General features: G+C 42.3%; 1 protein-coding gene across 1 annotated transcript in view; it reads right to left on the reverse strand.

The window, feature by feature from the left end:
* The window catches only part of igfn1.1 (immunoglobulin like and fibronectin type III domain containing 1, tandem duplicate 1), a 90,249-nt gene extending 63,698 nt beyond the window's left edge, over nucleotides 1-26,551 (reverse strand). Inside the window, exon 1 of the mRNA XM_034167521.1 lies at nucleotides 26,473-26,551. The gene's annotated coding sequence lies outside the window, so the exon portion shown is untranslated. The remainder of the gene's footprint in view (nucleotides 1-26,472) is intronic.
* Between the last annotated feature and the right edge of the window lie 509 nt (nucleotides 26,552-27,060).

Below are 27,060 nucleotides of genomic sequence, written 5' to 3' on the forward strand. Positions count from 1 at the left end.
GTCTCACTACTGTTTTGTAAACTTTCCCCTTCACTCTTGCTGATATTCCTCGGTCACAAATCACTCCTGCCACCTTTCTCCACCCACTCCACCCTGCCTGCACTCTCTTCTTCACCTCTCTACCACACTCTCCATTACTTTGAACAGTTGACCCCAATATTTAAACTCATCTACTTTCACCACTTCTACTCCTTGTAACTGCACTATTCCACTGGGCTCCCTCTCATTCACACACATGTACTCAGTCTTGCTTCTACTGACTTTCATTCCCCTTCTCTCCAAAGCATATCTCCACTTCTCCAGACTAGACTCAACTTGCTCTCTACTCTCACTACAGATCACAATGTCATCTGCAAACATCATAGTTCATGGGGACTCCTGTCTGATCTCATCTGTCAACCTGTCCATCACCACTGCAAACAAGAAAGGACTCAGAGCTGATCCTTGGTGTAATCCCACCTCCACCTTGAATGAGTCTGTCATTCCGACTGTGCCTCTCACCGCTGTCACACTATTCTTGTACATGTCCTGCACTACCCTAACATACTTCTCTGCCACTCCAGACTTCCTCATACAATACCACAACTCTTCTCTTGGCACCATATCATAAGCTTTTTCTACGTCCACAAACACAACATGTAACTCTTTCTGTCCTTCTCTGTACTTCTCCAACAGTATTCTCAGAGCAAACATTGCATCTGTAGTGCTCTTTCTCGGCATGAAACCATATTGCTGCTCAAAGATCTTTACCTGTTTTCTAAGCCTAGCTTCTACTACTCTAAAAAAATCAAAAACTCTCTTCCGTAAACTCAAACTCAAAGCAAACTTCTACAGCTTGATATAAATGAATTAAAAATCTAAAAGTAAAGATGATGGGTTGCATAAGTAATGGGCCCCTTTGGTACAATACCTGCAAATAATTGGTTTTATTGGCAGTTTTCTTCAGACAAGTCAGAGGATGGATACATGAACATTTCCAAGTCACTGCATGTGTCTTGGACTTTATATACATCAATTATGAAGAAATACAAACAATATGGCACTCAATGGTAAATTTGTGTGGAGTAGAGAGTTCTCAAAAACTGAGTGACTGTGCAAGAAGGAGAAGAGTGAGGAAAGCCACCAAGACACCCAGACAACCCAGAAGAAGTTAAAGACTTCTGTGGCTGCGATTGCAGAAATTGTCCATAGTGCATGTTTTGCATTTTGTATCATCAGTTATACAGCTTCATGATGAAGTGGTACAGAGGAGGGTTTTATTAAAAAGAAAACCTGAAAGTTCAGCTACAATTTGCTAGAAGGTACATCTGAGATGCAAGTCTAGATTTGATGTTTTGTGAAATAAAATCCCAGTGTCACTAGAATCATTTTCTACACAGCACAGTACAGAGGAAGAGACCCAAAGATATATAAACCTTATAAGAGAGAATGTTACAGCAATATTGGGATCAACAGAACCATGAAATGCCTATTGCCTGGACTACTGGAATGACACTTATCATGAGAGACTTAATGGAATAAGAGTTCCTGCGAGAGGACAGAACCCAGTAATCACACAATATCACTCAGTGGAAACGCTGCAATTTCACAATTGTGATTTGTTGACATTCTGAAAATAGGGGGTCAAGACTTAAAAATGCTCCAATCATATTGAGTCTTATTGATTCCAAAAAGTATAGTTTGGGCTATTTGTGACTGACTGTTGTGGAGTTATGGGGTAAAAACAGCAAGAATGGTGACAAAGATCAACTTCAGTTTGTACAGGGGTCAAAAGTTAAAGTTGCTCCAATTTTTGTAAAATGTGATGCAAATTATTGGTTGAGTTAATAGGGATTTAAAAAGGAATAGTTTGCACCATGTGTCATGCTCAGTTGTCACATTACAGGGTAACATATGTCATATATCATAGAATCCAATGGACGTTGACATTGTTTGACATGTACTTTGCAAACCAAGCATTCAGCACAGTCAAAACTATTCCATTTATTAGTCCTATTAGCTCAACCAATAATTTGCACCACCTTATACCAAAATTGGAGCAAGTTTAACTTTTGCCTCTTGTCCAAACTGAAATTGACCTTATGACCATTCAGTCATAGATAGTCCAAACTATACCTTTTTGGAATCTTTGTGATCAGACACATAATGTGGTATAGCTTTCAATGTGATTGGAGCATTTTTATATTTTGACCCCTGTGTAATTCTTCATTGACCCCTACCTGGCCGCCATATTGGATTTTCAAGTGGCCAGCACTTTTTTCTCAAACACTGATTTATGAAGAACATTCATGCCAAATCTGATGCTTGTATCACCAAGTGAAGGATTGTTTCAGTTATCTGGTGATATCTGGTGGTTATCTGTGACTATCCAGGGTTGGGACCAGGAAGCAGAGTTGTAGTCTTACACACCTCTCTGCAGCTTCTCTCCCCCTGCCATCCCCTCATTACCCCATCCCCGTAGAGACGGTGCCTGCTCCCAGACTACCAATAACCAGCAAAAATCTATTTAAGCATAACAATTCAAAAAGAAAAAATAATATAGCACCTTCAACTGCACCACAGACTAAAACAGTTAAATGTGGTCTATTAAACATTAGGTCTCTGTCTTCTAAGTCCCTGTTAGTAAATGATATAATAATTGATCAACATATTGATTTAACCAGAAACCTGGTTACAGCAGGATAATTATGTTAGTTTAAATGAGTCAACACCCCCGAGTCACACTAACTGCCAGAACACTCGTAGCACGGGCCGTGGCCGAGGATTAGCAGCAATCTTCCATTCCATCTTGTTAATTAATTCAAAACCCAGACAGAACTTTAATTCATTTGAAAGCTTGACTCTTAGTCTTCTCCATCCAAATTGGAAGTCCCAAAAAACAGTTTTATTTGTTATTATCTATCGTCCACCTGGTCATTACTGTGAGTTTCTCTGTGAATTTTCAGACCTTTTGTCTGACTTAGTGCTTAGCTCAGATAAGATAATTATAGTGGGCGATTTTAACATCCACACAGATGCTGAGAATGACAGCCTCAACACTGCATTTAATCTATTATTAGACTCAATTGGCTTCACTCAAAATGTAAATGAGTCCACCCACCACTTTAATCATATCTTAGATCTTGTTCTGACTTATGGTATGGAAATTGAAGACTTAACAGTATTCCCTGAAAACTCCCTTCTGTCTGATCATTTCTTAATAACATTTACATTTACTCTGATGGACTACCCAGCAGTGGGGAATAAGTTTCATTACAGTAGAAGTCTTTCAGAAAGCGCTGTAACTAGGTTTAAGGATATGATTCCTTCTTTATGTTCTCCAATGCCATATACCAACACAGTGCAGAGTAGCTACCTAAACTCTGTAAGTGAGATAGAGTATCTCGTCAATAGTTTTACATCCTCATCGAAGACAACTTTGGATGCTGTAGCTCCTCTGAAAAAGAGAGCCTTAAATCAGAAGTGCCTGACTCCGTGGTATAACTCACAAACTCGCAGCTTAAAGCAGATAACCCGTAAGTTGGAGAGGAAATGGCGTCTCACTAATTTAGAAGATCTTCACTTAGCCTGGAAAAAGAGTCTGTTGCTCTATAAAAAAAGCCCTCCGTAAAGCTAGGACATCTTACTACTCATCACTAATTGAAGAAAATAAGAACAACCCCAGGTTTCTTTTCAGCACTGTAGCCAGGCTGACAAAGAGTCAGAGCTCTATTGAGCCGTGTATTCCTTTAACTTTAACTAGTAATGACTTCATGACTTTCTTTGCTAATAACATTTTTACTATTAGAGAAAAAATTACTCATAACCATCCCAAAGACATATCGTTCTCTTTGGCTGCTTTCAGTGATGACGGTATTTGGTTAGACTCTTTCTCTCCGATTGTTCTGTCTGAGTTATTTTCATTAGTTACTTCCTCCAAACCATCAACATGTCTATTAGACCCCATTCCTACCAGGCTGCTCAAGGAAGCCTTACCATTAATTAATGCTTCGATCTTAAATATGATCAATCTATCTTTGTTAGTTGGCTATGTACCACAGGCTTTTAAGGTGGCAGTAATTAAACCATTACTTAAAAAGCCATCACTTGACCCAGCTATCTTAGCTAATTATAGGCCAATCTCCAACCTTCCTTTTCTCTCAAAAATTCTTGAAAGGGTAGTTGTAAAACAGCTAACTGATCATCTGCAGAGGAATGGTCTATTTGAAGAGTTTCAGTCAGGTTTTAGAATTCATCATAGTACAGAAACAGCATTAGTGAAGGTTACAAATGACCTTCTTATGGCCTCAGACAGTGGACTCATCTCTGTGCTTGTTCTGTCAGACCTCAGTGCTGCTTTTGATACTGTTGACCATAAAATTTTATTACAGAGATTAGAGCATGCCATAGGTATTAAAGGCACTGCACTGTGGTGGTTTGAATCATATTTATCTAACAGATTACAATTTGTTCATGTAAATGGGGAATCTTCTTCACAGACTAAGGTTAATTATGGAGTTCCACAAGGTTCAGTGCTAGGACCAATTTTATTCACTTTATACATGTTTCCCTTAGGCAGTATTATTAGACAGCATTGCTTAAATTTTCATTGTTACGCAGACGATACCCAGCTTTATCTATCCATGAAGCCAGAGGACACACACCAATTAGCTAAACTGCAGGATTGTCTTACAGACATAAGGACATGGATGACCTCTAATTTCCTGATTTTAATACTGTGAGAAATCTTGGAGTCATTTTTGATCAGGATATGTCATTCAAAGCGCATATTAAACAAATATGTAGGACTGCTTTTTTGCATTTACACAATATCTCTAAAATTAGAAAGGTCTTGTCTTAGAGTGATGCTGAAAAACTAATTCATGCATTTATTTCCTCTAGGCTGGACTATTGTAATTCATTATTATCAGGTTGTCCTAAAAGTTCCCTGAAAAGCCTTCAGTTAATTCAAAATGCTGCAGCTAGAGTACTGACAGGGACTAGAAGGAGAGAGCATATCTCACCCATATTGGCCTCTCTTCATTGGCTTCCTGTTAATTCTAGAATAGAATTTAAAATTCTTCTTCTTACTTATAAGGTTTTGAATAATCAGGTCCCATCCTATCTTATGGACCTCATAGTACCATATCACCCCAATAGAGCGCTTCGCTCTCAGACTGCAGGCTTACTTGTAGTTCCTAGGGTTTTTAAGAGTAGAATGGGAGGCAGAGCCTTCAGCTTTCAGGCTCCTCTCCTCTGGAACCAGCTCCCAATTCAGATCAGGGAGACAGACACCCTGTCTACTTTTAAGATTAGGCTTAAAACTTTCCTTTTTGCTAAAGCTTTTAGTTAGGGCTGGATCAGGTGACCCTGAACCATCCCTTAGTTATGCTGCTATAGACTTAGACTGCTGGGGGGTTCCCATGATGCACTGTTTCTTTCTCTTTTTGCTCTGTATGCACCACTCTGCATTTAATCATTAGTGATTGATCTCTGCTACCCTCCACAGCATGTCTTTTTTTTTTTTTTCCTGGTTCTCTCCCTCAGCCCCAACCAGTCCCAGCAGAAGGCTGCCCCTCCCTGAGCCTGGTTCTGCTGGAGGTTTCTTCATGTTAAAAGGGAGATTTCCTTCCCACTGTCGCCAAGTGCTTGCTCACAGGGGGTCGTTTTGACTGTTGGGGTTTTTCCGTAATTATTGTATGGCCTTGCCTTACAATATAAGGCGCCTTGGGCAACTGTTTGTTGTGATTTGGCGCTATATAAATAAAATTGATTTGATTTGATCTGCTGCACTACAAGTGTCGAGGTGCATTTGAAGACATTGACAGCATTCTGAGAGAAGTCTAAACAGTCGGGTAAATTTCTGTGGCCACCGTGAATAGTTGAAAATGGCATTCGAAGCATTCTGATCGTGTTCGAGGTGCAGTTTATGTTTTCATTTAACCTTTACTTAACCAAATAAGAAAACCCACTGAGATCAAGACCTGTTTCACAGGGGCGATCTGGCCGAGAAGACAACAGTACACACCAAACACATCCACCATACGCAAGCAGCTAACCAATGGACACAATAATTATTTTACAATAACAATTCAAGCTCTAACACAATAACACTCATGGTCTAAGATGAGGCTTAAGACATAGACATTGATCAAAGGATTTCCACTGTCTGGTTTTCTAATCTTGATTGGAAAGCTGTCGGTGAAATCAGCTCACGCAGTTTCAGTTCCATTTGAAAGGCATTCCAAGAAGAGGAGGGCAAAACTAAAAGCCTTCTTTCCCCTTTACATTTGAAGACGGGGAGCAGAAAAACACAAAACGTCATTCGAACATGAGGCATAACAGCTTTCTGTTCTCCACAGAGAAAACGGACAGGCAGGTAGGAACCAGCAAGGTTTGAAATGATCCGACATTTTGGATCCTGGCTGAATGTCCTGACTGTGCTTAGCACACCGCGGGCAAACCTCGAGTGCTGCTGGATTATATTTCCTCCACCCGCAATCGGACCTCACTCGTACGGTAATGTAGGTGCATGCATCATATTCTCACTGCATTCTGACAATTGTCTGGGTGATCCAAATGTGTTCCACCTACATTTGTACTGCATTCGGAGGCTCGTGTACACGACATGTACACAACTCAGTTGTGCGGGTCGGAATGCAGCCTGTGTATTTGGACGGCTACCCTACGTAATTCTTATTCCCTCTCAGATGTGGCACAAATTGTTGTTTCTTTTTTGACATTTCACCTGACTTGGCTTGGCTCGTGCTCATTCATACTAAGTGTGATGGGCTCTAGTGTGAGTTAGTCATGTCAGGGTTTGAGGAGAGGAGGTACTCTTGGAAAAGCTGTGTTTTCAAGAGAGTTTTCAAAGTAGAGATGGATGCCTCTGCTTTGGTAGCTTGTTCCTCCATGGGGGGGAGGGGGGGACGTCATTGTGTGCGAAAGAACATAAATCCAAAATTGCATGGTTTAAAGTAGCAAACTGAAAATACTCTTAATGAAAACACGCATATTTCTTAAAAAAAAAAACTAATATAAGAATATTCAGCAAGACGTACCACCAATCTATCGCAAGGACAACTACTGCAGTTACAAGTTAGCAGAGTTTCTGGTAATTTGGTGGACAACGATCTGATGTTAGTAAGTCACTGGTGATTGTGTAAAGTAGAACACTGCTGTCAGTTTGGGACATCGGCTGTCAGATTCCTCTGTAAGAAGGATTTAACCCTCCCGCCGTGTTCACCCCCCTCCTCTTACTTTAGTGTTCCCAGTCAAATTTGACCGCTCTGTTTTAACACAAAAAACATTAATCACCACAACTTTTTTTTTATTTAACACTCTTTTTAGCTGTGAACAATGTCTCAGAGTCGTGGTTAACATGAATAACTGCACTGAAAATACAAATAGGCACCAAAAATGTTTTCCAAAATGAACATGTAATGGAAAAAAGAAATGGAAAACCAGAGACCAAACTTTTCAACATGAAGTCGTGTGTGTGTGTGTGTGTGTGTGTGTGTGTGTGTGTGTGTGTGTGTGTGTGTGTGTGTGTGTGTGTGTGTGTGTGCTTGTGAATTCATGCACGAGGGGCATTTGACCCTTGTTTGACTCATTCCTTGAGTGATATACTCCTGTTACTATCAACAGACCCATGGAGGGGTCTAATTCTCTCCAGGTGTCCCCAGACACACGCCTCCTCTCCAGGTTTGACATCTCCGGTATAATTCCCTCAGTGGACTCTGGTGTAAAGAGTTGGAAGCTGGACTTGATATTATCCACACAAGATATTGTACTGTATATTGTGTTGACCCTGGCGTCATCTTTACAATGTTTTCCATTCTCACTCTACCTTCTCTCTCCTGGGGGGATGAAGCAGAGGTGGGACAAAGTCACTATCAAGTCACTCTCAAGTCATGAATCATCAAGTCCCATGTCAAGTCTCAAGTCAGCTTGCAAACAATTGGTGGTCATTATGACTTGAGACTTGACGTGGGACTTGCTGATTCATGACTTGAGAGTGACTTGATAGTGACTTTGTCAGACCTCTGGGATGAAGACCAGGGCAAGTACCCACTCTTGGACTGAAATGTCTCCTCAGCTGCCTGTTCATCAAGTGTTGCTTCCGCTCCATCTGTTGACTGGTCAGTCTCCTCAAAGTCTGGATCAAAATTGGTGTTGTCTTCCACTTCCAACACATGCGCCTTTATCGCTGGTTCAAATTCAGTTCCCTCTTCAACTTGTTCTAAAATCTGGTCCAGACCCTCTCTGACAGAAAACCGTCTCCTACTCACTGTACTCAGAAGTAAAAGTTGTGCAAGGCAAACATCAAGCTATATTCTTGACGGCCCGAAGGTCCACCGAGAGGCGGGATAGAAGATGGACCAAACTGGACGGACAACATGGTACGAACTGGAATGATAATTACTAATGAGCAAAGGAACCTGAGGAAGTGTAGCTGCGAGTGGGCCAAGGTGACAACTTATAGGGGCCTGCGCATCCATCAGGGAAAGATGAAGTGTGGCGGAGTAAGCCAGATGCAATCTTGCACTGCCCCGGCAGATCAGACAAGCAGGAGACAGAGCACCACAGTGTTGCTGTTTCCGATGTTGCAGACGGCCAGAGGGGAGAAGAGTACCTTTCCCAGCAGCAGGAGCACCAGTTATATCCGGAGCCTATTCCCCATAATGAGCAGTATGAGGATATCCCCCGCAGCGAAACCCCGACAAGAATAAGGAGGGAGAACCCCATTCAACAGCCCAAAGTGAAGTGGCCTAGAGCCAATGACAAAGAGGCATGGAGAGGGTTCGATCATGATCTGTATGTCAGCCTGAAGTCAGTGCGAGGCAATGTGTCCACCAAGCTGAACCTCTTTGGTAACATCATCATATATGAAGAGGGTAGGGCAAGGTTTGGGAAAAAAGTGGGGAGGAAGAACACGGCCAGGGAGCCAGGGAGAAGAGAGAAGGAAATATTCAATCTAGTGAAGGAGAGGAGGTCCCTTAGGAAGGCTTGGAGGAAAGCTGGAGAAAATGAGAAAGAGGGACTTAAAGTACTGTGGGTCCAAATTCGAAGGAGGCTTATAACCTTGCGGAGAGTGGAGCGGATTCGAAAGCGGAGAAGAAGGAAGGAGAGTGAGAGGGCAAGGTTCTTCCGGGATCCTTTTAAGTTTGCCAGGAGCCTCCTCGAAGAGAAAAAGAATGGAAGACTGGAGGCTACAGCACAGGAGCTTGAGGAGCACTTGAAAAGTCAGTTGAGCGATGCTGCGAGGAACATTCCGCTAGGGTCACCAGGATATGTGCCCCGTCCTGCCGAGCCTGAAGTTGAGTTTGATATAACACCACCAAGGTAGGTCGAGATTAGGCAGGTGGTGGACAAGGCGAGATCTGCGTCAGCCCCAGGCCTGAATGGCGTGCCCTATAGGGTGTATAAAAGCTGCCCGACGGTGCTGAAGTTTCTTTGGAGGTTGATGAGAGTCGCCTGGAAGACCAAAGTTATTCCAACTGAGTGGGCTAGGGCAATAACTATTTTTATCCCAAAAGAACAGGACTCTCGTAGCATCAATCAGTTTAGAGGAATTGCCCTATTGAATGTGGAAGGGAAGATTTTCTTTTCAGTGGTCGCAAAGAGAGTGACCAGTTATCTCCTAGAAAATAACTACATTGACACCAGTTGTCAAAAGGCAGGCATTCTTGGTTTTCCAGGTTGTGTGGAGCATTCAGCTATGATTTGGAACCAGATTCAGTCAGCCAAGCGGGAGAAGCGCGATCTGCATGTTGTCTGGCTGGATCTGGAAAATGCCTATGGTTCGGTCCCTCATCAGCTCATTGCTTTTACCTTGGAATTTTTTCATATTCCATCTTGTATTCAGAAGCTGGTATCCAATTACTTTAACTCTTTGCAAGTTTGTTATGCCACACAGGGTATTACCACCAATTGGCAACAGCTTGAGAAGGGCATCGCAATGGGATGCTCAATTTCCCCCATCATTTTCACAGCAGCTTTTGAGGTGATTCTGATTGGCAGTAGGCAGATGGGGCGAGGGTTAAAAACGGGGTCAGGACAATGGCTACCAGCCCTGCGAAGTTACATGGATGATGTAACTAGCCTACTGCAAACAGCGTCATGTACTGTTAGGTTTTTAAGGAGGTTTGAAGAATTCCTCAGATGGGCGAGAATGAGGATCAAGCCAGCGAAGTCGCAGTTTGTCGATCCGGAGGGGAGTTAGGAATGACCGTATCTCCTTTACAGTGGATGGAGGAAAGATCCCGTTGTTGGTTGACCAACCAGTCTGCAGTCTGGGAAGGCTGTATACGGCAGAGTTGTCTGACACTCACATGCCTGCCGTCATTTTGCAGCAGCTTACGGATGGGCTGGAGAGGATTGATAAGTGCCACCTCCCAGGGAAGCTGAAAGTCTGGTGTTATCAGTTCACCCTCTTCCAGCGGTTGATGTGGCCTCTGAAGCTGTGCGAGATCACTTCATCCATAGTAATGAAGATGGATGCAAAAGCCAATAGCTTTATACTCAAGTGGCTTGGGCTACCTCGAAGCCTCTCCGATGTTGCCCTGTTTGGGAAGACCGTGTTGCAGTTGCCACTGAAGTCTATTAATCTAGGCTACAGGCAAGAGAAGGCCAGGCTTGTTCTGGAGTTGAGAGAGTCAACCGATCCACTCGTAAAAAACAGCAAGGTGCCAGTGCGAACAGGACGCAAGTGGAAGGCTGAGGAGGCTGTTAACCAGGCCATCAGCAGGCTTGAGCATAAAGAAGTGGTGGGTAGGATACAGTCAGGGAGAGCAGGCTTGGGGTGGGGAATAGCCCCCAAGTTTTGGTCCAAGGCTACAAGAAAGGAGAAGAAAGGGTTGGTGATTGAGGAGGTGGTCAGGCATGAGGAGGAGAAATATAAGATCAAGGCCCTAATCCAGTCGCGGCAAGGGCAATAGACAACGTGGGAAGGAGTTGTCAGTAGGACCATCAAGTGGTCCGATGTGTGGAAGATGCCCCAAGCAAGGCTTAGCTTCCTCATTCGGGCCACGTATGATACCCTCCCCAGCCCAAGCAATGTGAGTCTGTGGTATGGCTTGGAGGAAAGCTGTCAGCTCTGTAATGTCCCAAACCCAAGCCTCCAACATATCCTGTCTAGTTGCAAGACAGCTCTGGCGCAGGGTCGGTATAGGTGGCGGCACGATCTGTTTCTGCGGAAGCTGGCAGAAGTCCTTGAAGTGCAGAGAACGGAGGTAATTAAAGAGCTTCCTCCTAAGTCTTGGACTTTTATCAACTTTGTTAGACAAGGGGCTGGAGTCCAACCTGTTGCTCAGAGGACAAGGTCACTGCTAACACCTGGATGTAGCTGGAACTTGAGGGTGGATCTCGATAGGCAGCTCAAGTTCCCCCCAGAGATTGTTACCACCTCTTTGAGGCCAGATGTTGTGCTGTGGTCCGCTGATGTTAAGTCTGTGATTTTGGTGGAGCTAATGGTCCCTTGGGAGGGAGGAATGGAGGCTGCCTGTGAAAGGAAGAGAGATAAATACACCGACTTGGTAGCAGAGTGTCGGGAAGCGGGATGGTCCGCAGTTATCTATCCTGTGGAGGTTGGCTGTAGGGGGTTCATCGGAACATCCATTCAGCGCCTCCTTAGGAAGATCGGAGTGTCTGGAATAAGGCTGAAGAGGGCATGTAGGGAGCTGGCAGAGGAGGCGGAAAGAGCCAGCTTCTGGCTGTGGTTGTGTAGAAAGGATAGGTCGTGGGGGAAAGAGGGGTTCTAGGGGTGGCTGCAGGGGGCGGCAGGGAGACGTCCCTGCCATTGCTCCACCACCGTGAGATGTTCCGGGATTAATGGAGCGAAACATCAATGAAGGGTGGCTCCCGGCTGATGACCCTGCAGTTACCCCACCGGCACTGGTGGAGGTGCGTCAGGCGGAAACGCCAGGCAGGTAGAAATTACCTGTGTTTCCAACTGGTGGTCTGTGTGAAGATCCGCTACACTGATTCACACTGGGGAGGGTTGTGTGTAGACAAAGCATGCCGTCCAGCAGGACAAAGCAAGACGCACTGGCCCAATGAAATTTGTGCCACATGTCAAGGTGCCTTTAAAGCTACATTCCAATTTGGTGCATCATTTGTCCTCACAAGATGAACGACTCTCATTTCTCTACAATGATGCCAATTTAAAAACAAAAAAGCAGATGCTTTCATGGGCTGTAATGATTGACTTGAAAAGTCAGGAGAGCATTGCCAACCAAATAAAAACACAAATAAAACAACTTGGGAAAAGAGCGGACAACTTGTTAAACAAACCTAGGCCGTCTACTCCCTTATTCTGTAACAGAAACCCAGCTAATTGCCATATGGCACTTTCTTTATCATGGAAAAAATAAATGTATTGGTATTATTGTGAACAGTATGATATAGAATGTTGGCATGGGGTGTGCAGGCCTGGTTGTGACTTTGTAGAGAAACATTGACATTGTGACTTGAATTTAACATGGGCAGCAAAGGGTAGCCAGTGGTTTTAGGTAAGCAGTGGGAATGCATCATCAACACCACATCCTGAACCATCTACAAGGGCTTCACCATGAAAGCCAGGCAGTGCATCAGAAGGGTGTTACAGTAGTTGATATGAGAGAGAACAATGCCCTGTACAGAGAAGGACAGTATTTCTGTTTCACTTTTCCATCCAGCAGATGCTCCAAATGCTTTACAATATTGCCACATACAGTATTTACTTTCCCGGCCAAGACTGGTATCAGTTTTTACAGTTGGGTGGACTGAGACAATGCAGATTAAGTGTCTTGTTCAAGGGCACAGACAGGTAGCATGAGCAGGATCTGAACCCAGGTCTACATATGGGCCGGCCAGCTCTTTAACTCATTGAGTGCTGGCCATTTTCAAAGTTCAGAACATTCCAGTGCCAGGATTTCTTCAGCATATGAGTGTTTTTTCAAGACCCATAGAAAATTGAGTTCTATGTCCATGTCAACAACAAACATACCACAAGAAAAGAAAAGAAAAGAAATTGGCTCGATGACGCATCTTTGGCGCAGGGCGTTACTAGTCAATCAATCAATCAATCAATCAATCAATTTTTTTATATAGCGCCAAATCACAACAAACAGTTGCCCCAAGGCGCTTTATATTGTAAGGCAAGGCCATACAATAATTATGTAAAACCCCAACGGTCAAAACGACCCCCTGTGAGCAAGCACTTGGCTACAGTGGGAAGGAAAAACTCCCTTTCAACAGGAAGAAACCTCCAGCAGAACCAGGCTCAGGGAGGGGCAGTCTTCTGCTGGGACTGGTTGGGGCTGAGGGAGAGAACCAAGAAAAAGACATGCTGTGGAGGGGAGCAGAGATCGATCACTAATGATTAAATGCAGAGTGGTGCATACAGAGCAAAAACAGAAAGAAACAATGCATCATGGGAACCCCCCAGCAGTCTAGGTCTATAGCAGCATAACTAAGGGATGGTTCAGGGTCACCTGATCCAGCCCTAACTATAAGCTTTAGCAAAAAGGAAAGTTTTAAGCCTAATCTTAAAAGTAGAGAGGGTGTCTTCTTATGAAAAATCTTTTTCATTTATTTATTTATTTGCAATTTGCAAATGGGAAAATAGTTATTGGTATTATGATTGCAGGATCCTCTGCATTTTAACAGCCACCAGTAAAATTTTATTGAAATTCTTTTCAATTAAATTGCCAAAAATATGAATTTTAGAGACAAATGGTCACAAATTATTACTTAAAATGTCCAGTAACCGACTGCCTTAAGTTTCAGGTGAAAATTTGAAGTGCTTCATCCATTTTAATATTCCACAGCAAAGTAAAGCACCATCATGGTAGGTACATGGTTTTTTTTATTTTTAGTTCTTCACATGTCCTGAAGTATGTTCCCGACGGGTTGTGGGCTCCAGCAGTGAGCCTGGCTCACAGCCTGGTCTTTGAAATGAATGCCGTAACACATATGGTAAAAGCACAACAGGCTGCAACCGGAGACATGATGGCAGGAGGTGCTTCACGTAGAAGGAGGCCCACTCCTCCTCTTCCCTCCTGGTGAACGCCCCCTTTTTGCTTATATTTGAATGTTTGGCTCAGACTCATCTGTTTTCATAAATTCTGACATGGGAGGCATTTTACACAGAATAACTGTCAGATTAGTGCTGCAGAAAACACTTTTTGTAACAGCTGTGCACCTCCTAACACTGTCACTGTAAGCAGAGCTGTTATGTTGGCTGGCTTTGATGACAGGGAACTGAATCAGGGGACCATCTTAAAATTAGAGGTGCGACATCTGATACGTTGCGCTATTGTTGTGAGAAGGGGGCGGGGCTTCTTTTTTTATATCCGTCTTTTTTACTCTGTCAGTTTGACTGCAGTTTGCAGTTCACCATACTTTAGAGTGGAAAATTGAGCGGTAGTCAAGTGAAGTCTGGGAGCATGTGTGCATGTCATGCACTGCTCTGGATGGCAATCACCTAGGCACACAGCCAATCCAGAGATAGCCTTTTGCTCAAAAGTTTACATACCCCAGTTCTTAATACTGTGTATTGCCCCCTTTAAACATCAAGGACAGCTTGGAGTCTTTTGTGGTAGTTGTGGGTGCGTCGCTTTATTTTCTCTGATAGTAAAGTTGCCCATTCTTCTTGGCAAAACACCTCCAGTTCCTGTAAATTCCTGGGCTGTCTTGCATGAACTGCATGTTTGAGATCTCCCTAGAGTGGCTCAATGATATTGAGGTCAGGAGACTGAGATGGCTACTCCAGAACCTTCACTTTATTTTGCTGTAGCCAATGACAGGTCGACTTGGCCTTGTGTTTGGATCTTTGTCATGTTGAACCATCCAAGTACGTCCTCTGTGCAGCTTCTGGGCCGATGAGTACAAATTTTCCTCCAGTATTTTCTGATAACATGATGCATTCATCCTGCCATCAATTTTGACCATGTTTCCTGTGCCTTTGTAGCTCACACATCCCCAAAACATCAACGATGCACCTCCGTGTTTCGCAGTAGGAAGGATGTAACCCGACAACCAGCCCTGAATTGGGCCAGATAGTGGCCTATCTCTCTTAGCCTGTGATTGGTTCGTGGCCAAGACACTGATGTCAGCCTATGTGTCAGCCTCATGTTGATGTGATGCGAGACTGTCCACAATAAAATGCCACTCTGAAAGGTGCAGTTTTATCACACAGCACAATGCCACAGATGTCACAAGATTTGAGGGAGCGTGCAATTGGCATGCTGTCAGCAGAAATGTCAACCAGAGCTGTTGCTCCTGTATTGAATGTTCATTTCTCTACCATAAGCCGTCTCCAAAGGCGTTTCAGAGAATTTGGCAGTACATCCAACCAGCCTCACAACCGCAGACCACGTATAACCACACCAGCCCAGGACCTCCACATCCAGCATGTTCACCTCCAAGATCGTCTGAGACCAGCCACTCGGACAGCTGCTGAAACAATCGGTTTGCATAACCAAAGAATTTCTGCACAAACTGTCAGAAACCGTCTCATGGAAGCTCATCTGCATGCTCGTCGTCCTCATCGGGGTCTCGACCTGACTCCAGTTCGTCGTCGTAACCGACTTGAGTGGGCAAATGCTCACATTCGCTGGCGTTTGGCACATTGGAGAGGTGTTCTCTTCACGGATGAATCCCGGTTCACACTGTTCAGGGCAGATGGCAGACAGCGTGTGTGGCGTCGTGTGGGTGAGCGGTTTTCTGATGTCAATGTTGTGGATCGAGTGGCCCATGGTGGCGGTGGGGTTATGGTATGGGCAGGCATCTGTTATGGACAAAGAACACAGGTGCATTTTATTGATGGCATTTTGAATGCACAGAGATACCATGACGAGATCCTGAAGCCCATTGTTGTGCCATACATCCAAGAACATCACCTCATGTTGCAGCAGGATGATGCACGGCTCCATGTTGCAAGGATCTGTACACAATTCTTGGAAGCTGAAAATGTCCCAGTTCTTGCATGGCCGGCATACTCACCGGACATGTCACCCATTGAGCATGTTTGGGATGCTCTGGACCGGCGTATACGACAGCGTGTACCAGTTCCTGCCAATATCCAGCAACTTCGCACAGCCATTGAAGAGGAGTGGAGCAACATTCCACAGGCCACAATTGACAACCTGATCAACTCTATGCGAAGGAGATGTGTTGTACTGCATGAGGCACATGGTGGTCACACCAGATACTGACTGGTATCCCCGCCAATAAAACAAAACTGCACCTTTCAGAGTGGCCTTTTATTGTGGGCAGTCTAAGGCACACCTGTGCACTAATCATGGTGTCTAATCAGCATCTTGATATGGCACACCTGTGAGGTGGGATGGATTATCTCAGCAAAGGAGAAGTGCTCACTATCACAGATTTAGACTGGTTTGTGAACAATATTTGAGGGAAATGGTGATATTGTATATGTGGAAAAAGTTTTAGATCTTTGAGTTCATCTCATACAAAATGGGAGCAAAACCAAAAGTGTTGCGTTTATTTTTGTTGAGTGTAATATAAATGCTTTGCTGGACTAAAAAAAACAAAGATGGCTCTGATCTTAGCATCTCCTCTTAACAGATGCCCAAAGGGTCTGCAGCGAGGTGAACTTTGGAACATGACCGCCGGACTTCTTTCTTACACACTTTGGTCTGCTTTGAAAAATTGTCATCCAAAAGCAAATCAATTTAAGGGAAAAGTGAAACCTTGTAACATTTTGTTCCCTGGTCCAGACAAAACAAAGTATTAGGTGTCAAAACAACCTGAGGCTCATATTAGTGACCTTTTCAATTAAACATGCTAAAAGCTCTGTTAAAATTGTCAAATGATTTTGTAATTTTTCATTTAAAAACAGCTGACCAAGTATGGCAGATGTTTCAGCTATACCATGCTGTGTATGGTAATGTTAGGGTTTCTGCACCGCCGTAAGTACTCATTCAAACAGGTGTAAACATGTGGAATGCACAGAGATATTTTCACAGTTTGGACAAGCAAAGTTCCAGTCAGTGTTGAAGATAAATAACTTTTTTTATGTTGTTTTCTCAGTGTGCAGCTTCGTTCAGTAATGCAAACTGTATCCCAACAGCATAACCAGAAGAACCACATCACCCCTGTAACCCAAGTTTAATATGCTGAAGACAGAAGTCCTATTGGCTGAGGCACTTTAATTAAAATGTGAGTCCTATTTTTATTGACGGATTAAAGGAGCATTAAGAACTTTTACATAATTTGATATAATAGTGTCAGAGCAGGTGGCTCTGTGTGATACTAGGTGGACTACGAATATGTAAGCCCGGGTTTGATTCCAGCTGTGCATTCCAGGCTACTTGTCTGCATCAGCGGTCAAGACACTTCATCTGCATTGTCCCAGACTGTCCATCTATAAATCAGTACCAGCCTTGGCCTTGGGAAAGTAACCTGCAGTGGTGTGAAGTACCCTCCAGTGAGGGCAATCGACTCTCATCTACTTGATACTTCATAGCCTGATGGGTCTCAGGGCCTGTGTAAGACATGCTTCTTATATGATAGATTGCATTTATATAGCACTTTTCCATATGAATCAGACACTCAAAGCACTTTTCCAGTGATGTCTCACATTCAGTCATTCATACATGGATATCAGGGTGTGACATTACAAGGATGTCACTACACAGTGGGAGCAACTTAGGGATTAAGGACTTGCTTAAGGGCCCTTATTGATTTTCAAACCTGACAGCATTTGTGCAGAAGATCTGGTCTCAAGACCACTGCTTACCCGCTAGACTATCATCTCCCCAACAATATCAATCAGAGGACACTCAGAGTGCCCGATCTCCACCAAGAACCAACAGTCCTCTATTGCTATGTGTTTAACCAATTTGAAGTGCAGGTGAGGGCACTGAATTACCAATGTACAAACAATATAGAAATCATTGGAGACATTCTAAAAAATAATGGTGAGTAAGTAAGTCCCTTCGATTGCTCCCTTCTTTTCCCTCGGAGTCACCACAGCAGGTCCAAGATGGATCTGTATGTCAATTTGACACGTTTTGCATCGGATGTCCTTCCTGACGCAACTCCACATTACATGGAGAATGGGCAAGGGTGAGTTTTCCACCACCCCTGCCCAGTTTAAATTAAAATGATCTGAATATGAAATTAGGGCTCAGAGTCTAAGCAAGTGTTCCAATTTTCAATTTCATTTCAAATTCATTTATATAGCGCCAAATCACAACAGAGTTGCCTCAAGGCGCTTCATACAAGTAAGGTCTAACCATACTAACCCCCAGAGCAGCAGTGGTAAGGAAAAACTCCCTCTGAGGAAGAAACCTCAAGCAGACCAGACTCAAAGGGGTGACCCTCTGCTTGGGCCATGATACAAATATAAATTACAGAACAATTCACAAAACAAATATACAGGAAATGCTGTTGGTGCACAGGACAGGAAGGTCTTCAGCACAAATACCACCCCCATCTCTGAATGGAGCTGCACCTTAAACAGAGAGAAAAAACAGAATCAGGCATCAGAAAGACAAGAAATACTTGTCTTTCTGATGCCTAATTTGTCAGCATTAAACAACAAGAAAAACAGGAAATACTAAGGTGATCGCTGGCCACTAGCCCTAAGCTTCACTAAAAGACCAAGAATTTAGGTAAAGTTGAGCTGCTGTTGGTGCACAGGATGGCAGGCTCCATTTCCTAATAAAATGAATTAAAAGAGTGAAAAGCATAGAACTATACTATGCCAGTATGCTAGCCATACGAAAGGGAAAATAAGTGCATCTTAAATCTGGACTTGAAAGTCTCCAGAGAATCTGACTGTTTTATTGATGCAGGTAGATCATTCCACAGAACAGGGGCATGATAAGAGAAAGCTCTTTCACCCACAGACTTTTTAGTCACCCTAGGGAAACAAAGTACTCCTGCACCCTGAGAACACAAAGCCCGGGCCGGTACGTAAGTTTTAATTAGGTCAGCTAGGTAGGGAGGTGCCAGTCTGTGAACAGTGTTATACACAAGTAGCAGAACCTTAAAATCTGATCTCACTGGGACAGGAAGCCAGTGCAGAGACACCAAAATGGATGTAATGTGGTCGAACTTTCTGCTTCCTGTCAAAAGTCTGGCTGCAGCATTTTGAACTAGTTGGAGACCCCTAATGCTGGACTGTGGTAAAGCATAAAATAGAACATTGCAGTAGTCCAGTCTAGAAGAGATAAATGCACGGATCAGGGTCTCAGCATCAGCCATAGACAGGATGGGACGAATCTTCGCTATATTTCGCAGGTGGAAGAAAGCAGTCCTCATAATATTTCTAATGTGGAGGCCAAAGGACAACGTAGGATCAAAAATGACCCCAAGGTTCCTCTCTTTGTCAGTGTGATGTATGACACACGAGCCTAGGCTAACCATTAACAGGTCAAAAGGATGCTGATGTCTCACTGGACCAAGACCCATCATTTCAGTCTATTCAGAGTTTAAAAGTAGGAAGTTGCTAGACACCCAACTTCTCACTGATGCAAGGCAATCTTCAAAGGATTTTATGTGGATGAGATTACCAGCAGTTATCGGCATGTATAACTGAGTATCATCAGCAAAGCAGTGAAAGGTAATAACAAAGCGCCACAATATGTGCCCAAGGGTGTGATATAAAGGGAGAAAAGCAGGGAGCCTAAGACGGATCCCTGTGGAACCCAAAATTTCATGCCACTAAGGTTAGAGGTAGTGTTACTGTAAAAAACACAGTGAAAACGATTGGTCAAGTATGACATTAACCATGCAAGGGCACTCACAGTAATCCCAAATAGTTCCAAGTTGCTAATTCAAGGACACCTTTCCCCATTCTCCATGTACATCTGGAAATGCAACACATACGTCGCTCAAGGTACCTGTTGCCTTGTTTCCACATACCATATGTATAATATCCATAAAATAGATGGTATAGCATCTAGTGTCAAATGCAAAGAAATGCATTTCTTGATGGCAATCACAGCAGCCATGAGAGGGATGCTATAGAGACAAAAACAAGAGGCATGAAAGTTGCCTGTTATAGCTCCAAAGTACAACTTATATTCACAATGTATTTAACTTGTTAAACTTTATTTTCCCCTCTCCATCTATGCTGGCTGTCAACGGTCAACAGCAAATGAATTAAAGGAGATAACTTGTTAACTTTCCAAAATGTGTTAGCGTTATAAAGCTAGCTTCCTGGCAGCAGCACACATCACAGAGGCTTCCACAGAAATGTGTAGTTAAATGGTCATCACAGCTACGTACACAGAAGTATGCAGAAGCAAGGTGTAAAATGTGTGCCAAATCAACACGAGGCTCCATACCTGATATGCTATGGTGAGCTAGACAGATCCCACGCTAACACCACCTCTAACAGCAGGAGCACCGCTGGAGACTTACAGGTACTCTCTTTAAGTATGCCATATTATACATCTAGTCTACAAACTTACCCTGATTCCATCTTTCCGGCGAGCACCGGGGCAACACCGATCGCCAACCATGATGGGATGACACACAGACCGAGATCGGGGACACCTTGCTCCTGGAGCGGCGTGGATTCGCTGTGCATGCAGATGCCCGGTCCACAGCAGGTACACCTGAGACCGAGGGGTCATCCGGAGGGAGCGGACCTCTCCGGAGACGTCTGCAGACCAGGGGCTCAACAGAATCCACGGAATAATCCAAAGAGGGCACGCGGACCAGCAGTGTGGGTCGCGCGTGGCAAACCCTCGCAGCAAACTATCGATGACATCAGTGCTCAGCTACCTGGCCTGCGACGTGAGCGTACTGCTGACCAGCAGTCACAGACCAGCTCCAGTGTAAAGATGAGTAACACTACCTTGACTACGGCCAGTATTAAGCAGCGAGCCACAAAATGTTTCAAACTGTAAATCATGCAAAAATACTTTGGGGAGAAAAAATTAAACCAAAGGGAATATTTGGAGGGAATCTTAATATAAGATGTGTTGCACAAAAAAGTGAACAAATCCAGCAGCTACTAACAGACTCTAACCTGGACTATATCTGCCTATCTGAGACCTGGCTAACACCCACTACACCCTCTGCTATAATCAATGTCCCGGGGTTTAAAATCTATAGGAAGGATAGAGTAAGAGGGACAGGGGGAGGTGTTATGATATATGTAAGGGAAAATATTAAGTGAAGAGATGGAAATTGAAGATGTTAACATTGAGTGTGCTGGAGTGAAAATTACGTTATCTCCAGAGATGCATTTTAACCTTATTGTTGTGTATAGGCCTCCCAATGCTAAAGACATATTTTTTAATTCACTGTCAGATATACTCAAAAAGTACAGCGCTAAAGAATTAATAGTAATGGGGGATTTGAACTTGGACTGGCTGAATAAAATACGTAGGAAGAAACTTAAAGAAATTATGAATAGCTTCCACATGACTCAAATGGTGAGCAGTCCTACTAGGATAACCAATTCCACTCAAACACTATTGGATTTAATTTGCACCACTAAACCTGACCGCATAACCAAAACCTATAACTTGATAACAGGTTTATCAGACCATAACATCACATTGATAGTATGAAAGATGACAAAATCACGGCATAAAAAACAAAAAGGTGTTCTGAGTCATAAATTCTTACCCCATATATCTAAAAAAACCTATGAACCTTTAAACAGTGAGCTCAAGAATGTCCCTTGGAGTGACATAATCAATTGGACAAACACTGAACAGGCTTGTGATGAACTAATAATGACAATCAAACAAATAATTTCCAAATTCACCATAACTCAGCTCAACAAAAAAAAGGTTAAAGTGAGGGCCCCGTGGTTAAATGAGATAAGATGGGGACTCATGAAAAAAAGGGACTCAGCTCTTAAAAGAGCCATTAAAACTGTCCTTAATACTGACCGTATGATTTATAAAAGCCTTAGAAACAAAGTTACAATGCAGTTACGAAAGTCTAGAGCAGATTTTTTTTCTAGACATCATTAAAGCTGCTAAAGGGAATACTAGAGAACTCTGGAAATCCATTGATAAACTTACAGGTAAAGGACAATGGCAGAAATTCATTTTCCTTCTGCCTTGAAAATGGCAATTGTGACGCCAATTCACAAAGTTGGCAATAGGCAAGATGTCAATAATTACAGACCAATCACTATCCTCCCTGTTATATGTAAGATCCTTGAGAAAGTGGTAGGGGAACAACTCACCCAACATCTGGAGGATGAGCAACTATTACATGCCATGCAGTTTGGGTTTCGTGCAAATCACTCAACTGAAACTGCCTGCTGCTTGCTCACTGAAACAATAAAATCAAATCTAGACAATGGAGGGGTTGTAGGAGCTATTTTTTTAGATCTCCGTAAGGCATTTGACACCGTTAGCCACCCCATACTACTGTCGAAACTAACAAAATATAAACTGTCTTCAAATACTCTGGCCTGGATTAAGTCCTACCTGTCCGACCGTTCTCAGTATGTTTGCATCAATAACATCAGTTCATCTATAGAAAATATCCATTTTGGTTTACCACAGGGCTCTAATATCGGCCCTCTCCTTTTCTCACTCTATATAAACGACCTTCCATCTGTGTGCGAAGATGTACACATCCAGATGTACGCAGATGACACGGTCGTTTATGCCTGGGGGAAGGATGCAGAACAGGTAGCCAATAAACTCACCGTGGCCATGGAGAAGGTAGCCAGGTGGCTACATGACTCATGCCTCACTCTAAACACAAAGAAAACTGCGACAATGTATTTCACTAATAAATGCAAAAAGTCACCCTTTCCCAATATTACAGTAAATGGAGAAACAATTCAGAATGTGACAGAGTACAAATATTTAGGTATCATGTTAGACCCCACACGCACCTTCAAAAAACATGTTAAACAAATGTGTCAAAGCCTCAAATACAATATTAAAACTTTTAAATGCATTAGAAACTCACTCACACAAGGAGCGGCACAAATCTTCTTTAATGCCATGTTAATGTTTACTACTGCATAACCTGCTGGTCCCAGGCAGGAAAAACCACCCTCAGGCCATTAGAATCACTTCACAAGCAAGCCCTAAAAGTACTGGACAGGAAACCAAGACAATACCATCATTGCCATATTCTAGAAAAACATGGACTCCTCAATTTTGACAGTATCCAGAGATTTGCCTCAATTCGTCTGGTCTTCAGAATCTTAAATAACTCTGCACCTGCACCACTTAAGGACTTTGTTCACTTCACATCTACAGTCACTACCAGACCCACACGAGCCTCCACCAGGGGGCAGTGTGCCATCCCAAAGCGCAAAACTTCATTTGCACAAACTGCTTTTTCTTATAATGCCATAAAAGAACAGAATAATCTTCCAAACGAACTAAAACATCAGACAAGCTATATCACCTTCACAGCAGAGCTTAAACAGTGGCTCGGGAACAACCAAACCTGCCAGCACTAATATTACTGTGTAGAAGTGGTTATTTGTTATTTATATCTTGATATAAAATGATAGATATATTAGGTAGGTCATTATGTATGTATTTATTTATTTTTTTTAAAGATAAGGACTTGTCTGTAATTGCAATCATTGTTGAAATCTGTAATTTATTTTGTATATGTGTGAAAGTTGGAGCGGTTGTGGGAGTGTGTGTCTGACAGTGTCGGACTGTATGTGTGGTATTGTTTGACTGAGTATTCCTTCACTGTATTTTATTATGTAATGGGGACTGCAGATGGAAACTAGCTATTTAGCTACAATCTGGTACAGATCATCTTTGTTTTATGAGCTTAATGTCTCTGTACATTGTCCCTTTTCAAATAAATGCGAGTAATAATAATAATAATAGCTCTGTGCTAGTGCATCTACAAACCATGCACTAACCTTAGCATTTAAATATGAAATTCATCATTTGATATTGATGCACATTTGGGAACTGTTCTGCAAATGTCATTGTTCACCAGGTGACAACATGGTGAACAATGGAATTTGTAATGTGTTCCTTTTCATGCATACACTGGTACAATGGCATGTCAAAGGAGTAGAAATGCTTTAAAGTAACCAAGTTAGCCTTTACAAATTTGCAGTACCAACAAAAGCTTTTTGGCACTATCCCCTGCAACATGTTTTATCTAGCCCTTAATTAGGGTTTTCTTTTCCCTTTCTGTTATGTATTTTGTTTCCTATTGTGTCTTACATTTCACATAGACTCTGGAGCAATGTGTTTCAAAGATTTCAAAATCTTTCTATGCATGTGTTGCTAAATTTGCAGTACAAATGAATCATTAGTCCCCTGTCACACGTTGTATCGATTCTTTAACTCCAGTTTTAATTTCCCATCAGCTGGCTGCTCTCTCAAACAAAATAATCAAATATGGTGGAAAATCCTCAGAAACTTATTTCTGTATAAATCGAATGTTTCCCATATATTTTGGAAAAGTTAGTGAGAAATAAACAATTCAAAATCTAAAAACACTGTTTTGAAACCAGGTAACACTTCTGAAGTGATATACAGGACATCTTATGGATGTTAGCTTGCATGCCCCGTGTATGCACATCATGCTCGGTCAAAGGTAACTTTTGGTAATTTCAAAAACTCATGCCTGCTCCCTCCTGAAGACAGTGTCAAAAATAAACTAAAATATTCCTTATACAATTCTCTCCAGGTAAATGTGTTCTCTTTATTAAAGTGAGCTGTAATTTTGTAACACATTTCAAAAATAAAGCTACATTATAAAATTTGGACTGCAGTATAAATTAAATTTTTTAATTAATTAAATTTTGTCAGTTTTGTGACATTTGAAAGGCCGTAGAGCTTTAAGCGTATTTCCAATTGTCTGTACTTCAATTTGCACAATTTAACGTGTAATGGAAACCTGCCTAGTGTCAACTAACTGATCTCCTGGGGTAACGCTGATGTGAGTTCCACAAAGTAAACATGACTGTGCGTCTAGTCAAGATGTGATCAAAAATTTAAGAATTTCTGGACAATGCAAGAAGGAAAATTGTACAAATAATATACAGACCTGTTTAGATGTGATTTTTTTTTTCTTTTGTTTGATATTTTTTGTTGTTGTTTTTTTATGTTGACCATACAATACTGGTGCTGGAGAAAATTACTCATTTGGTTTTGTACAATTCTAAAAAGTGCCCAGAGTGATTTATAAAAGCTCCGTTACACTGGAGGATCAAACATTTTAACAAGTGGCTAATTAATTAGAATCAGAGCAAATTTTTAAACGTAAGCTAAATTATGGTCTGATTTTGTAGTTATAGTAATTTGTTGTTGGAGAATTGCCCATGTGAATGAATGAATGAATGAATTTATTCGGCACACAGTTCAACAACAAAAAACTCATAACAAAACAACTTTACAAAGATCCCGTGTGGCCAAAAGGGAGAAGCAAAGCTTATAAATGCCCACCCCTTATACTAAAAATAAAAATACACACACACATTCATACACGCATGCAACCATAAACACAATTTTCAGAATACTACCAGATAAACACTGTCACACAACCCACAATCCCAGAAGCAATAACAAAAACAATAAACCCAAGTTAATTATAACAAGAAATTTTGTAATTCTTGTAATGTGCGGTATGAAGTGGTCTGTAAGAGTTTGTCTGGGCTACACTGTCTCTAAATTTCAGATTTAGGTTTAGTTAAAAAAAAAAAAAACATTTCAATGTCATGATTGCAAAAAAAGCTACTAGTTTGCATGTTGTTCAAGTGGTCATTTAGGAATAGTGTGTATGTGTGTGAGTGAGGGGGGCAGTGGTCTACATGGGCCTGACCACCTGTCATCAAGAAAATCTGAGGGCATGTGCTGGATAATATGTTGTTGTAAGGGCTTTCATAAATTAACGGCCTTGCATTTAAACTAATTGATTATTACACTAATAAGAGTTTCAAGCTGCATAGATACCTGCATAGTAAAGTGCAGAAGGGTTAACAGATTTAGCTCTTAATTTTATTATGTTTCAAAATCCTGTTTTTGACAGGAATCCAACCCACATTCTTCATTTCTCTCTCTCTGTAGCTCAGGCTACATATTGATTTGATACCTCCATCTAATGTTAGATATCACCCAATAACCTCACAGTCATTACAGCTTCTCCGCCATGATCCAGTTTCCCAGATATAAAAGGGTGAAATTCAAGCTGAGAAGCCTGCAAAGTTGAACCGAAGTGATTTCATGTGCCACAGCCAAATCTGCACATCTTCCGTGTAATCTAATCCTGCACAGTTTTTAATGCATATAATTCCTAATACAGGAACATATTCTGAACCTCGGGTGAGAAAGTGGACAGCACAGAAAAAAAAACCTCTTCATTGCTCTTTGCAGAGGAACCGTCAGGCACGCCTTGTTGATACTATTTATATACTGCCTTGCAAAATTCTGATGGCACTCTCTTTCATTCTGTATTTATCTTTTTTACAGGGGTTGACTTGTAAGAAATATTAGGATGGCGATATTCCGTTTCCCCTGTATGTTGAAGCTGTTTGTCATGCAGCCTTGATTTTTCAGAGGCACGTACCTGTTCACAGTCCTCTGTGCTCTCAGCCGTCTTCCTTTCAGGCAGCCGTCTGGACAGACTGTGCCGTCTCCTAATTTTTTTTTCTGTGTAATAGATCCCTACAACACTGTGCAACCCTGTGCCTGCTGCTCCTCTACCAGTGACAGCCAAAAGCTGTTTAGTATTTTATGTATTTGAGGTTTGCTCAAAGGATACTTGGAGTTTGAGTTAGTTGGTGAGTCACAGGGGCAGTGTGGAGGGTGGGTCAAAAAACAGGTTGAGTACCTCCTCAAAGAATTGTTTAGTACCTCAAATTAAAGACTGTTCTTTGTTGACTACCAATTTTAGAGCTTGACCTTCGGTGTGAGTACAGGTAAACATGAGATCTTTAATACTGACATGTTCTCAAGCAGTTTTCACTCAACTAACCAAAATGTAAAGACGTATTACTCCTGAAGTTATGAACGTATGATAAAGACTGGGGGTGTTACCAAGTGGAGGGGGGGAACAGGGTGTGGCCAGTGCTCACCCTGAGAAAAGCTCTGCCTCTCCAATGAAAACTCAAGATAAACTGAATTACTGCTGTTTTTAATTTAACCTTTATTTAAC

This window comes from Thalassophryne amazonica, chromosome 3 (genome assembly GCF_902500255.1).
Source record: "Thalassophryne amazonica chromosome 3, fThaAma1.1, whole genome shotgun sequence".
NCBI classification, from domain to species: Eukaryota; Metazoa; Chordata; class Actinopteri; order Batrachoidiformes; family Batrachoididae; genus Thalassophryne; species Thalassophryne amazonica.